Source organism: Peromyscus leucopus, chromosome 9 (assembly GCF_004664715.2).
Source record: "Peromyscus leucopus breed LL Stock chromosome 9, UCI_PerLeu_2.1, whole genome shotgun sequence".
Classification (NCBI taxonomy): Eukaryota; Metazoa; Chordata; class Mammalia; order Rodentia; family Cricetidae; genus Peromyscus; species Peromyscus leucopus.
Window position 1 is genome coordinate 92,651,836 of NC_051070.1, and position 14,582 is coordinate 92,666,417.

Sequence of the window (14,582 nt, forward strand, 5' to 3'; positions counted from 1 at the left end):
AAGTGAGTGAAGGCCTGGCATGGAGGCGGATTACATGAATGGTGTATAAAAAGGAAAGCCAGCAAAGTCCAGGATCATCTCATACTCAAAGCAGACCATTTGGCTGGACAGCTGTCCTTTCCAGAGCCACTGCTCATCACATTGAATTGGAAGCCTCCAATCTGCCTGCAGAATCAACTGGCATAAAACCATCACCAACATCCGTGTAACATCCCTTTGATTTCAGATTCAGGTTTTCATTTTGCTAAGCACCTGCAAGTGCATTAAAAAACCCCGTGGAGGATCATGGGAGGTCAAAGTTGATCTTAATAGGTTCCATCTTGTGATTTATACTTTCAAATAAGCTGATGCCCTTAAAGACAATACAGAGTGTAAACCCTCTGGCTAATAACCCTGGGCAGGGCATTCCCGTGCTGTCAGTGGGTCTTCAGTTCTGACAGAAGGGTCAGAGACAGGCCACCCCTGCTTACCTATGATTGCAGTGAGCCCAGGAAGCAGTCATTTTTTTAGGTCAGTGGTATGGATCCTCTCCATGCTGCACTTCTATTTTCTCAGGTAAATATAGATACTATTTTCCAACTGAAAGTAATCATTCACTAGAAAGAACCCCTCAAATCAAAAAAAGGAAATTTTATCTGAAATTGCTATCTTCTGTGTCCTGTGCAGGGCACCAAAGCTGTACTGGGAAACACATGGCCCTGAGTTGGCACAATTCTCCTCTGGGAAGCACCCGGAAAAATTAACAGCCACCTGGGGACTTGGTTTTGTCAACAACACACCAAATCAAACTTTCCAAGTCCTTTAATTGTCTTCCTGAAGCAGTGAAGAAGTTCCCTGCCTCCTTGCTCACACCTAACAAAAGAGCTTTTCTGCATTTTCCTAGGGACTCTACTGTAAACTGACCAGCCAGGAGAGAGCAGGGAAAGGTGGCAGGAATCTATTCAGGGGAAGCCGAGAGCCCAGGAGAAGGAAGCAAGGCACGGCGGCAGTAAAACCCATCCTGTCTCCTCTGGGTGCTTGCATAAACTCGGAAAGCAGACCATCAGTACTGACACCTTGTCCCAAGTCTCACTGCTTGTGGTACAGATGCACAAAAATGATGGACAGAGAGCTACTACTGAGAGCCATTTCCCATGCAGCTGTGTGCAAAATGAAAACAGAGAGCCCAGTGCACCGGGAAATGGAGGCCCAGGAGCCTCACGAAGGCGCACTTCTGGCCAGTTGGGATTTAGTGTCTAGTTATGGAAAGGCCATCTCCCTTCTGCCAGCCTCTGCCTCTCCAGTGGTTTCCTTTGCTTTTCTTTTGCCTCACCTGTTGGTGGCTCACAGAAGTTGAGTCAACATGAAGTTGCAGAATGACAATGCCATGTTACAGAGACAATCTTTATATGCAGTCAGCTCACACATGGGTTTAGCCAGGTCCAGCTATCTTATTTTCACCCTGAGTTACAGCTTGTGAGGACCGGGAGAACACATCTGGCATGGTGTCCCAGACTCCTTCACTTACGAACCACGGGCTGAGGAGCACGGCACACTGGGCCCCTCTTTCCCTTTCACTGTCTTGAGTTCAACAATTCTCAGTGTCACAGATGGGAAGTTTGGACAGAGTAGAGCAAGACATCCATGCATGGTCCAGATAGCAGAGCGTCTGAATACCACAGCTGTCAGCATCCCCAGGCCTGCCAGGGGCTGACGGCACAGCACATGCTCAGGACAAGCTGTTCAATGAAGGATTTAGTAGATGAAAATGGGGTGGAACATCTCATGAACCTAAAATGCTCATGGGAAGAGCTGGTCCTGACACTACCCAGGGCTGGCTTTGCCTCCGCTGAGCTGTGTGCAGTCCATAGGGAAACAAGTGAGGAAAGGAAGAACACGAAGCCACTTCTTGAGAGCTGTTCCTCACAAACTTAGATTCAAAATCGAAACAGAGAGCCTAACTCTGTAATCAGTCAGGACTGATGCCGGTATCCAAAGCACTGTTTCCAATCCTGCGGCATAGGCCTTGCCCACAAATTTCAAAAGTACACATTTGAAATGTGAAGGCAACATACTCACAGGGAGTGAAAGGCTGGAGAGATGGGCCTGTAAAGGGCTCTCTTCCTCTTTCGGTGTGTTGGGAGGGAAGGACATCATCACAGACCCTGTGCAGATGGAGTGACTGCATACACAGTGTTCACATGTTTGGGTGCTGGGTCCCCGAGGCCCAGCATTTTCCTGCAAACTGAAATACCTGGCATTTGTCTGTGATGGGAAAACTGAGGCTCTGGTCACATGGAGAGCTGACACTTGCCAAGCAGAAGAGTCAGTTCACAACAGACTAGCACTAAAGTGGGAGCAGACGCCACACTTGCAGCTCAATTGCCGGAGCTGCCCAGGGGCTGGAAAGTGTGCTCCAGGCCATGATTATGGGGATGAGCTAGGGACAGCCATTGCCCTCTGCTGGTGCTAGCACGGCATTCTTTCCCAGGTTAAGCTTTCCCCAGCACAAAGGGGCAGCTTTATTCTTCCTGTGGTCTTCTATTTAAAATGTGTGCCTGGTCCCTTCTTTAGGGGATCATTCTTTGCTGGCCAGAAAAGGGTAAATGTTGTGGTGGTTGGAGGACATGGGCTTAGTTTTGAGCTTCCACTGTTCTGGTTTTGTCCTGTTGTTGTGACAAACACTGTGACCGAAACACTTCAGAGGAGGAAAGGGTTTATTCGCTTACACTGCCGAATCACAATCCCTCACTGAGAGGAGTCAGGGCAGGAACTTCAGGCAGGAAGCAGGAAGCAGGAGCCGTGGAGGAATGCTGTCTTCTGGCACTCCCTGACTCGTTCTCAAGCTCATGCGCAGCTAGCTTTCTTATATAAGGTCCAGAAACACCTGCTAGGAATGGCACTACCCACATTGGACTCGACCCTCCTATAGCAACCATCAAGACAAATACTAAAAGAGACAGACACAAGCCAATCTGATGTAGGCAATTTCCCCACTGAGACACTCTCAGATGCCTCTAGGCTATGCTGAGTATACAGCTGAAGCTAACGAGGACATTCGTCCCATTGCTATCTGCAATATTTTAAATGCTTCACTAGCCTATATTAATTATACACAATAGTGAGTTTCATGCAAACATACAACATATGTTGATCATACTCACCCCCAATATCCTATCTTGTCTCCCCGTCTTAGAACATTCATGTTATCGTTACAGGGATGTCGGCAACACCCGAGTCTCATTTGAGATGGCCACGGTGAAAGCTTCAATGAGATATCTTTACAGAAACAAAGCAAGAAAGAATTTGCAAAGGATCTGTCTGGAGGCTGCAGGAAAGCCATCTGCTTGTGTGGCTGCTCTACTCAGTAACCAGGGATGGATGAGCTAAGGCTGCATGAGGTGACAGAGTCAGGGCCAGTTTTAACTGTTTCAACTGTGAATTACCTCACCCTTTCCAATCTGTCTCCTTGGTGGTCCCTGGTCACTTTTGTCACTCATTATCACCAGTCCCAGAGGGAAGGCAGAGGAAAGGAAGAGTGACGGAATTCAAGTGAGTCAGTTCAGCCACTTGTACGCTGCTCAGCTCCCAGTGCATACGGGGAGGAGGCTGCAGTCAGGGCCACTGTGGTTACAATTCTCTGTGTTATTCCCATCCATCCCCTGTGCTGCCAGGCAATCTTGAGTGGGCTGTATGGAAATGATCTGTGGGATGAAAGAAGAAAGGGGGAGCTCTCTCCCTGTGAAGCTTCTTCAAAGAGGGAAGGGGTGTTATGCTCTGAGCAGCATGTCACAGAGAACAGCCAAGCTCTTATTAAACAAACGCATGTTTGGATGCACACGATCTCATCAACAGCACAGGAAATGAAAATGCAGAGAGAGCCCTGATTGCCACAGCTGCAAGAAGATAGTGAAGGGTCCCTAATGACCAGACCAAGGACCACAAAGACGGAAGTAAACAAGGCCACATTAAATCATTACAGAGTTGGAAATAGGAGAAAATACAGCAAACTTTAAACCACTGTACTGTCACGGACACACATGGGGTGCTGAGGGCCCAACCTAAGAAGATAAACTACTTTCTTTACTCTAGGCTTATTGACTAGGGCAGAGGCAGATTGGTCAACAATCTCCTACTTTCTCTGCCGTGATACCAAATGGGGTACCGCTGGGTATGCGAGCACCCCTGTGACGAGGACTTGACAACACAGGAAGGGCTGGAAGCGGACAGTTCCGTAGCATTGGCTTCTTTGGCATGTCTCTGTGAGAGACACCCCACAGAGCCTCCAGGAACAGCCACAGCCAGGGAATGACAATCAAGAGGAATTGGGCCTGGACATCTCAGCCCAGCTAGGGTACCCTTGCAGAGGACCTGGGGTCAGTTCCAAGAACCTGTATGGGTGCTAGTCTAAATCTTGAGCTGCTGTGAGGTGGGCTATGTCTGTCATGGGGCTGCTTCAAAGCCACTGTTTTCCCCTCTCCAATCCCATCCACCCCAACTGTTAGCTGTCAGGGTACTCCCCAGTAAACTTCCTGTGTGGCAAACCCTGCCCTTGGCTTTCTAAAATCCAGACAGACAGCTGTTTATTTGTTTACCATACTGCAATGAATCCAGCTCACCACTTCCTTCTTAGTTTAAGATTTATTTTATTATGTTATATAAAATTGTTATTTGCTACAAAAGAGAGACTCTGTTACTCATTTTTAAAAAACAACACGCAAGGTAGAATGGGGAAGGACTCGGGGGGAGAAGGCTATGGTTGATGCAGAAGGAAACCAAGTAAGCATTTTGAGCTTCTAGTACTATAAGAAGCAAAGCTGAAGTTAGCATAAGAAATGAGACCACTAAGAACCAACAGATATGTCATTCATTTAAAATGGAATCCATACTGGGCCAGAGTACTGGGGAAAGGAGAGATAGGGGGATGGTGTGATGGGTGGAGACCCCATTCTGTGAATAAGCTGCCAGCTGCTCATTTTGGCTAAGCCTGAGAACATGATAGTTTCTGTCCAGGGGAGCTATTGGCAATATACATTTAGCAAATGCTTGCCACCAGAGAAAGACATTCCAACTGAGAAGCTGAGTGGTCCCTTTGACATGGGGCATCTGAGCATACTTCACCCCTGTAGCACTGAATGGCATTGGGTTCAGGCTCGAGATCTGAAAGGAATAAAGATCAGTGAACACAACACCTTTCTGAATTACTTGATAGAGAAAATTTCTACCAACTGATGTGACTAAGTAGAGCAAGGGATGGGTGGAAAATAGTATTGACAGTATGAGGTGATTTTGAATAAAATGAACAGAGGTATAACTACTCTATGCACCCTGCCTTTGTTCCAGCTCTTGCAAAGAAGGATTCTGATACCATCTTCCATGTGGATGGTGTCCCAGCATTACCACATTCCTTTAAGAAGGGCAAAGTATCATTCAGGGCTGATTCTTCTAAGACACTGAGGATCACCCCTCTCTACTCTTCTTGGTATGGTCATGGAAACCTCCGGGGTAAATGAATTCTAAATATAACTTGTGTGAGCTTTTGCTCTCCCTCAAGTTAACATACATTTTCTCCAGTCTCCCTAAGCCAGGGTGTAACTGGGAAGTGCAGGTCTCCAGGCCAGGCTTGAGACCACAAATGAGAATGAAATTCCCCTTTTGAGGAACCGTGATTTGGAGCACATTATTGCCACTGTACTGTGAAGTCTATGTTCTGCAAACAAAGAGACGGAGACTCAGAGCCATACTGTCTTTGTCCATGGCACAAACTAGTGAGACGGTCAGCACTATGCATGAAACAGGACACTCAAGGGTAAGAAAGGTGAACTGCAGCTCTTCAAACGCCTCCACATATGTGAGGATGGAGTAACAAAGCCACCCCAGGAGAACTCAGGTCTGGGGTGCAGCATGAGAAAGGAGCTCATTCTGAACTTATGTGTTCTCAGAGGGAGAGCTGTGGCTCGCATGTTTGTCATCCAACAGTTACCATTAAACTGTCATTGTAGCATCATGAAGATTAGAGACCCGTGAGAAAAGAAGATCCATGCCATTGTGAGGGGGCAAGTGAGGCCCCTTCTGTTCTTTGTCCTGTTTCCTGCCATCTAATGGTGCAGGAAGGAAGGCCCTCAGCAGACACTAGACTCGTGAATTTCTCAGCCTTCAGGATTTTGAGAAGTAAATTTCTGTTCACAATAAGTCATTTGGGTATTCGGTACAGCAGCAGCAAGTGGACTGCCAAGAGAGGGACTTTTCCTTACGCCTGCCAGAGATGGAAGCGGTAGAGCAGACTCTGCCAACCTGAGACAGCAGCAAGGTGGTGACATGCATCGTATGAACAGTCAAGGCCACGGAACTGTCCACCAACCGACCAGATTCCCAATGCTCCATGGTCCTTTGATGCTACATAGATTGAAATTGACTTGATTTTATGAGAGGCAGTAGGGCTCAGCAGCTCAGTATAATCTGCTCAGCCACTCTTAGTAACTAAAAAGTCTTTGTAGACAGATCTAAAATGTTCTCAACTTTGTTTTCGAGACAGGGGATGCTTCCAAGAAATTGTTCAGCCAGCCATGGTCCTGAGTGAATAACTTGAGCAAATCATCTGAATTGGCTGATTCACCGGCAGAAATGGGATGGATCCATGGCAGGGCCAGCCAGCTGGAAGGAGCCAAGAAAATGCTGAAAGGAACGATCTGTGGAATAAGGGTCAGATCTGCCTCACACCAAGAATCACCAGACAAAATGCACTGAAGTGAGAACAGAGGCTTATTCCTGAGAGAGTCTACTGGCATGCCACATCCCAACTCTGCCCAGGCAGACAAGAGAGCAACACAGAGCAGAAATCTGACTAGGCTGTAACACTGGGCCTGATAAAACAGATGGCTGGGGGGCTGGTGGTGGGTGGCCTTGTTTTTAGTAGGATAGATTTTAGGCTTAAAGTCTTGAATTAGTTTCACTTCTTGGTAGGGATGTAGTCCTTAATAATGTAGGTTCACTCATCTATGACCCTTCTACTCCATGTTGGACTAAAGCACTGCAAAGCACCCCGTGTATTCGGCAGTCTTGGTTATACTCTGAGTCTAGCATGTGCATTTCCTAAGACCATGATGGGGCTTAGGCCTGACTGATAAGCCTGGAACCACCATGGTGCAGTTGCAGGATACAAGCTTTGCAACAGTTGGACAGCTACCTAAACAATGTGCTCAGCAGATCCGAAGTCACGTAGGCCAGTGTTCCTCATGTATGCCCTTCCTCTCACTTGACTTTTGAAGTTAAGGTGCAGGCTACTTCCTAAAGAGAGCCAAGTAGCTCCAAACAAAGAATAAAGGAGACCCTATATGGTTTCCAAGCTTCACCTTTCTTTTATGACCTCTCCTGACTTCCCTTCCCAAATTGTACCCTGGAAGTCTGAGCATGTCCTAAGTATAACTAGAAAACAGAAGTCCTCAAAGTCTGATGAAGTGGTGCCTGCAGATCATAAGTTCTGGGATAGCCTGAGCTACATGATGAGACCCTGCCTGGAAAAAAAAAGAGAAAAGAAAATAAAAACCTTCAAATTATCTGGACAGAGCTAAAGACTTAAATAAACATAGCTGGGATTGTGTGGAGGTTTGAATGGGAATGGCCCCCATAGACTCATGTGTTTGAATGCCTGGCCCATAGAGAGTGGCCCTTTTAGGAGTTGTGGCTTTGTTGTAGTAGGTGTGGCCTTTTTGGAGGAAGTATATCACTGTGGGGGTGGGCTTTAAGGTCTCCTATGCTCAAGCTATGCCCAGTGTGGCACGCAGTCTCCTTCTGCTGATCAAGATGTAGCTCCTTCTCCAGCACTATGTCTACCTGCATGCTGCTACGCTTCTCACCATGATGATAATGGACTAAACCTCTGAAACTTAAGCCAGCCCCAATTAAACGTTTTCCTTTATAAGAGTTGCTATGGACAATGTGTCTCTTCACAGCAATAGAAACCCTAACTAAGACAGATTGTTTCTGCCTTCCAAATTCATATGTCACAGGTGCTGTTTAGAGAGGCCTGGGCACCAATCAGAAAAATCTCAGTTCTTGCACTGTCTTTAGTAAGCACACTGGACAGAGGAAACAGGAAACACAAAGCTAACCAAGGTAAAGGGAAGCCAGGGAACTGATACCATAGTGCTGTAGCTTGTGATGTTCAATAGCAAAGAAGGGACCATCCTCTGGAGTTCTGCCACCCCCAAGTGATGCTCTGAGGAGGACACTTACAGGGCCAGTGCTGTATCATAGTGAAGGATAGCCATCTTCAAATATTTGTCCCTGTTTGTCTAGGTTTGAGACTGTCTTCCCAACAGCATTTGGCCTGGAAACAATCCTGAAGGGAAATAAATAACTCTTCCCACCAAGAACAAAGCAAATAGAAATGTGGTTTCTCAAGTAACCAGGAGACCCGATGGAAGGAGCTGGAGACCTTTCCACAGGGGACACCATGATGTGCATGGCGTGTGACAGAGATGAAGCCAGGCAGGGTTTGAGTGAACTTGAGCATTCTCTAGGACAAGGTAGTGGTAATGAGGTACAGGTTATATACAGAAGGGCTTGCATCCTAGGCAAGGTGTCAGAAAAGAAAAGGAACACAAATAAACAAGTTGGGCATGATGAAGGGCAGGTACAAAGCCATTGGCTGAGTCCGCATGATTTTAGTTGGCTACAGTACAGAGTGGATCTAGTCAACCACCAAATCTGACAAACACACTGCATATACTAATTTTTTAAATGAATCACTTTGTTTAAACATTCAAGAACCTTAATTCATTTCAGAAACACTTATTTATACCAAGTTCATCAACCATCTGGTGGCTCTTCTATCAGGCAGTAGCTGGCACTAAAGCTAACACAACATAGCAAGAATAACTATTCTAACAGTTGTGGCTGATGTTGATAGAGTCTTAGTCAGGACTTTGTGCTCCATGCTCACACATTCACTTGTTGTGCCTTCAGAGCAACCATAAAATGTCCAACCCATGAACTCTTGCCCTTTTAATAGCTGAGGAAATCAAGACTCAGAGAAGTCTGCTGACATCGGTTGCAAAGCCTGGTCTTGACATTCCAACACAAGAGCTTGGATTGCTACGCACTACGCACTGTTGCCTCTTGCAAAAGAGAGACAGTAGGTTCATGTCTTTTGCTCCTAGGAGGCTGGGAGGAAGATTTCATGTTACCGCTATGATGCCATTAAAAGAAATGTAACTCAGTTGAAGCTCTCAAATCAATTGTCTTCTTACAACCACAGTCAATACAGCCTTTTCCTCACAAATCTATACCTATATTTGTTTGTTAATGGAATTTAGTGTGTTCACACAGAATTGGCATCATGATATGTTAAAAAAACTTTCATAACACAAAAGATTAATAAAAATATTCAAGCATACAACAATAGGAAAATGGGCTCACCTTCCTCCTTTCTCTTCTTTCTTTCTTTCTCTCCCCAGGAACACAGTCATTAAACTGTTGTTCTGGTTAGGGTTTCTATTGCTGTGATAAAATGCCATGACCAAAAGCAAGTTGGGAGGAAAGGGTTTCCACATTTTAGTCCATCATTGAAGGAAGTTAGGACAGGAACTCAAACAGGGCAGGAACCTGGAAACAGGAGCTGATGCAGAGGCCATGAGGGGCAGCGTGCTGCTTACTGGCTTGCTTTCCATAGCTTGCTCATCCTGCTTTCTTATAGAACCCAAGATCTAATGAAGGTATTTTTTCAACCAAGGTTCCCTCTTTTCAGATGACTCTAGAGTGTGTCGATTTGACATAAAACTAGCTACCACAATGTCTTTCTTAGTATATAAGTGGCAAAATAAATATTTGAGAAAACCAAAGATCACATTTCTTCCTCTCTGTCCAGCATCCCCTGTCTTTAGCTTCAGAGACAAAATCCAGTGGCTAGCAACAAAATAGGAAAGCGAGCCACACCTAGGTAAGGATGGTTCCTTAAAATACATGTAAATCTGTGTGCGAGGATATGTCAGAACAGAATCCCCCCTGTGTGGTAGGCCATGCCATGCTTTAATTTTGATTAAAAAAAAAGTCATTGATGATGCAGAGGGAAGTCATGTAGTTTTTCCTATGAATACAACAAGCCAACCAGTTTCCTCACATTGTGCATGGCTTCTGCACTATGTGGGAGGGTGTGGAGGCCATCTGTGTGTGGATTAGCTCTTTGTTCTACAAGGAAAGCTACATGCTTGGCATGCACCATAGAGAGGCTTGCTGGGTTACTGAGGAAGCTTACGCATGGCTTTTCGTGGTGGGCAAATGGGGGAGCTGTAAAGCTGCATTTCCAGTGTCCATAGAGGAATTCCCAATTCCTGACATGGCACAGACTGCATACAAGAGAAACCCCAGCAGAATTCCCGTTCCCTGGACTTGTGAAGCTAAGGTACAGGCTACTTCCTGGGTAGATGGAGACATGCAGCTTGAAAGTACAAGTTAGTAGGACTCCCAAGCACACAGACCAGCCTGAATTGTGTATTTAATGTTTTCTTCCTCAATGAACATTTTTAGTGGGGAAATGAATGCCAAGGGCTTTGAGGAAATAAGCAAAAGTTATTGATATCTTTAGGTTCACAAAAATAGTAAGATGCTGTCTGTAGCAGGAAATTTTCTGAGAACTAATTTCAGTTAATAGCAAAGGTCTGTGCTTCCCTGTTTCGATTTAAAAAAAAAACAAACAAACAAACAATAAAATAGGTTTAATTATCAATCATATTTGACATTTCTTCTATAAAGACAAAATCAACCTTGCAGGCCTGCATCCACTGGTTATCACCAGCGTAATTTCCAGCAAGTCATTGTCTCTGTGTTGCTCAGCCCTTTCACCTGTAAGACAGGGGCAATAGTTGTCCTTTCCTTGAGGGTCACAATCATCACACTTTCTGTTTTGCCCAGGTAGAGTCATGACAGGGGATCCAGGTCTTCAGGTGGACCAGAAAAGGGTTCCAGCGCTACCTGGAAATTCTGATACTCTAAGAGGCCATCCCTCTCAAAAGAGAGATAACAGCCAGGGCCCATGGATCCTCAGGGCAGCTCTTCCTTCCTCAAGACTTGCAGACACAATGATACAAAGCAGCCCACTGTAAGCTGTGACTGTGGCAGAGGGGAAACGATAAAGTACGGGCTTGAGTGTCATGTGCTGTGGCTGGAGGACGCAAACCTGCTGTCTGGATCCTGCATCCTAAGGCTGCTGAGTCAGGCCTGACTTCTCTTTCAGGTGCCTGGCAGAGGAGGTATACTGGTAGACAGTCTGTTTTCTGTTTTTTTCAAATAAGGGATTTTAGATGATGACCCCAAGGATGACGCCATCTATCTCAGTGGGGGGATGGGGTGGGGTAGAAACAAGAGCATGTGAATGGACACCTAGAGGGCAAGAAGATATATGTGACTAAGGTAAGATTGAGAGCTGAGACAGTAACAAGGGATATCACCGTGGCTTAGCCAGACATACATTGCTGCAGTCTAGAGAAAGTCTCCATGAAATAGACCGTTCATCTTAGCAACCATGCAGTCAACCATTTATTTGGAGCTGACTATGTGCCAGGTACTAAGAAGCAGTGGGTGCAGAATAAACACAATGGAGAGTCCAACCTTCATAACAGCAACCAGACCTCACACAAGGGAGCTGTTGTCTATCATTTGACGGCTAACTCCCATATCTAAATGCTGGAGACACAGGGATCATGCGGAGAAAGAGTGAGCCCCAAGAGCACTGCTGCACAGTATTGGCTGGGTGCTGTCTTTATAGGCAGATGGCCTAATGGCTCTAAAATTATGAGTTTTCTATAAAATGAAAACAAGCGTGCATCGTCTTTCGTGTTTTTTTTTTTTTTTTGATTTTTCGAGACAGGGTTTCTCTGTGTAGCTTTGCGCCTTTCCTGGAACTCACTTGGTAGCCCAGGCTGGCCTCGAACTCACAGAGATCCTCCTGGCTCTGCCTCCCAAGTGCTGAGATTAAAGGCGTGCGCCACCACTGTCCGGCTTTCGTGTTTTTTTTCAGTCTGCTGCCGCCTATAAATGAAATACAGAAAAGGTACTTTCTTGTCCCAACAAAGATACTGGTAAGGGCTATAGGAACCAGGTGCTTACTGCTGTTTAACACACGAGTGTCTCTTTCTCTGGGGCTTTGAAACATTTAAGAAAATCCCCGATCATGTGAACAAACAAGGTGCCAATTCTCAAACAGATCATCAGAGAAGGTGGCCTTCTCACTGAAAAGAAAGGTTAATAAATACTCCTTTGTGAGTTGATATTAAACTCCATTTAAGATGTCACGTGAATAAAAAGCTCTTACGTCCCTTTGGCTCTTTGAAGATTGTTGTTATTAGCTGAGTGTGTGCGCGCACGTGGGTGTGCACCTGCCGGGACACCACATGTGGAGGTCAGGGTATAGGTTTTGAGAGCTGTTTCTTTCCTTCACATGGGACCCTAGGATCAGACACAAGTCATCAAGCTTGTAGACAAGTGCCTGTAGCTGCTGAACTACCCCGTCAACCCTTTTTTGGCAGTGTGGTTCAAGACAGCCACTTGGAAGCTGCAATTGGGTGGTTATAAGAAGGGCAAGGGTCTAGGACAGGAGTTTTTCCCTTTTGAAATGTAAAACAAAGCCTGGGTTAAGACTAATTTTTTAAAATAAGTCAAAATATGTAAATCCCAGATTTCCTGGCTACCTAAAAGTTGGCTGTTTTTGTTTTTGGTTTTTTTTTTTTTTTTTTTTACAATTTCCTCCACTGTTACCTTTAGCAACTTTGTTCCAAATTAAGCTTAGCACAGAATGACAAACATTCCTGGGTGAGTTTGCCCCAGGGTAGACTGACTCATCCTGAAGCTAATCAGGCACTTTCCTTATTGTCCTTACACTGATGAGGCCACAAGATGCAGGAAACAGCTCCAGCTGGAGGGAGGAGAGCTAGAGGGCTGGGACCTATTCCTCCCCAATGGGGTATGCTTACTAACTCCTGTCACCTCAGCCACTGGGCAGCAGCTCAGGCCCCTGGCACCTCAGAGGTTCTTAGAAATAAAGACTCAGAGGCTCCATCTAAGACTTCTGGAGTCATACATCTGCGGCCTCTTCTGTTGATGGAAGGGGGAAAGGAAATGGGTGAGCTGCAGAGACTGTGGTGCTGGAGAAGAACATGAAGCTTAGGAATTCCAGCTCACTTCTTGCATCCTAACCTTCTCATTCACTCACTTGCTCCTTCAACCAATAAACTAGAATACACCTTACTTTTGCATTCTGTACCTAAAGTCTCCAGTGGCAGCTTTGGGGACGCGATCTAGGCACAACAAGACCCTCACTCTATTGTCTCAAAAAGGGGGCCATAGACAAAGATATCTCAATATAGATAGACCCAGGCCAGTTTCAAGTCCCCAGAAATGATGGTGCCAGCCCCAAGAACAAAAGAACAGAGTCAGGATGTCTGATGGTAACCAATTAACCAGGAGATGCCCCTCTCCGGAGTTACCATGACCAGACCCCGGAGAGGAGTTGTAAAACTCCTGACAGGGCAAACAGATAAGCTAGAATAAGATAAAGTCCAGGCCCGGGAAAAACTGGACCAATCAAGGATGGACCTGTACTAACCCCCTCCCCTCTAAGAAATTTTATGGGTTTTGCCTATAAAAACTAACTTCCCCAAGAAAGAGTAACTCAAAAGAGTTACTCTTTCTGCCTCATTTGAGATGAGTTCCCTGTCATGACTTGTAACAGATAAACCTTGCTTTTGCATTCTGGTATGCTTGTCCTTGGTGGTCTCTCTGGGGGTTACGATCTGGGCACAACATTCACCACAAATATGCTTGAGTTCAGTACAGGCTAGCAGCCTTGTTATGAAGAGAGTCCACCCAAATATTGCTAATCTGACCTTAAAAATACTAATTCTCACTTCCCCCCTAATGTTTCATTTTTCTCCTGGGAAGAATCCCTAGCTCTTCCTTCCAGAAAGCCTTTATTTCCTCTTTGATCTCACAGGCTTTTGTTCTGACCTTCAACTGAATATAAATTGGGAACTGCACAACCTTCAAAGGCTATTTGATGTCTTGTCTCCCTCACCTATGATTCCATGACCCATGGTGGTGTGCTTCCAACCCTTCTCCAGAAGTGCCTGCTCCTGCGGCTCTGGGCAGCCCCCGCTGTCTGGTGTAAATCTGGAATGGAGATGGTCCCCAGGACGCAGATTCTGATTCCTCAGGCCCCAGTGAGGATCAAAAATGCCCTCTCTGCCAGATGTTTGCAAATTATACCAGGAAGGGGTCTTGGACTTTCCTATAAATCACTTGGAAAAATCCTTGCGTAGCCGTTGATTCTATCAGCAGTTCAGTTTCTGCAATAAATGAGAAGATGCCTCATAAAGCGTCTCTCTGGAATTCAGGCGTTATCTCTCTTCTCGTTGCTGTAGCATTGGAATGGGGCTTCTCCTGACATCTCCCAACCACTGGCACACAGCCAATCTGTTGTGACTCACACAGCTGCTCTCTTTCTCACAGTTACCCTCTAGACTGGGTTAGGACAGAGGTGGAAGAGCCTGTGCCCCGACAGCCATGCCAGTTCCATGACAGGCAAATGCTTGTCCCGGACAGTGACCACT

General features: G+C 45.8%; 1 protein-coding gene across 5 annotated transcripts in view; it reads right to left on the reverse strand.

Moving 5' to 3' along the window:
- Lrrc3b (leucine rich repeat containing 3B) overlaps positions 1–14,582 on the reverse strand; it is an 85,892-nt gene that overhangs the window by 18,304 nt on the left and 53,006 nt on the right. The window contains exon 2 of one of the 5 annotated variants that reach the window (XM_028856322.2): positions 3,144–3,258. The exons of the other annotated variants lie outside the window; for them this stretch is intronic. The gene's annotated coding sequence lies outside the window, so the exon portion shown is untranslated. The remainder of the gene's footprint in view (positions 1–3,143; positions 3,259–14,582) is intronic. 5 annotated transcript variants of the gene reach the window in all.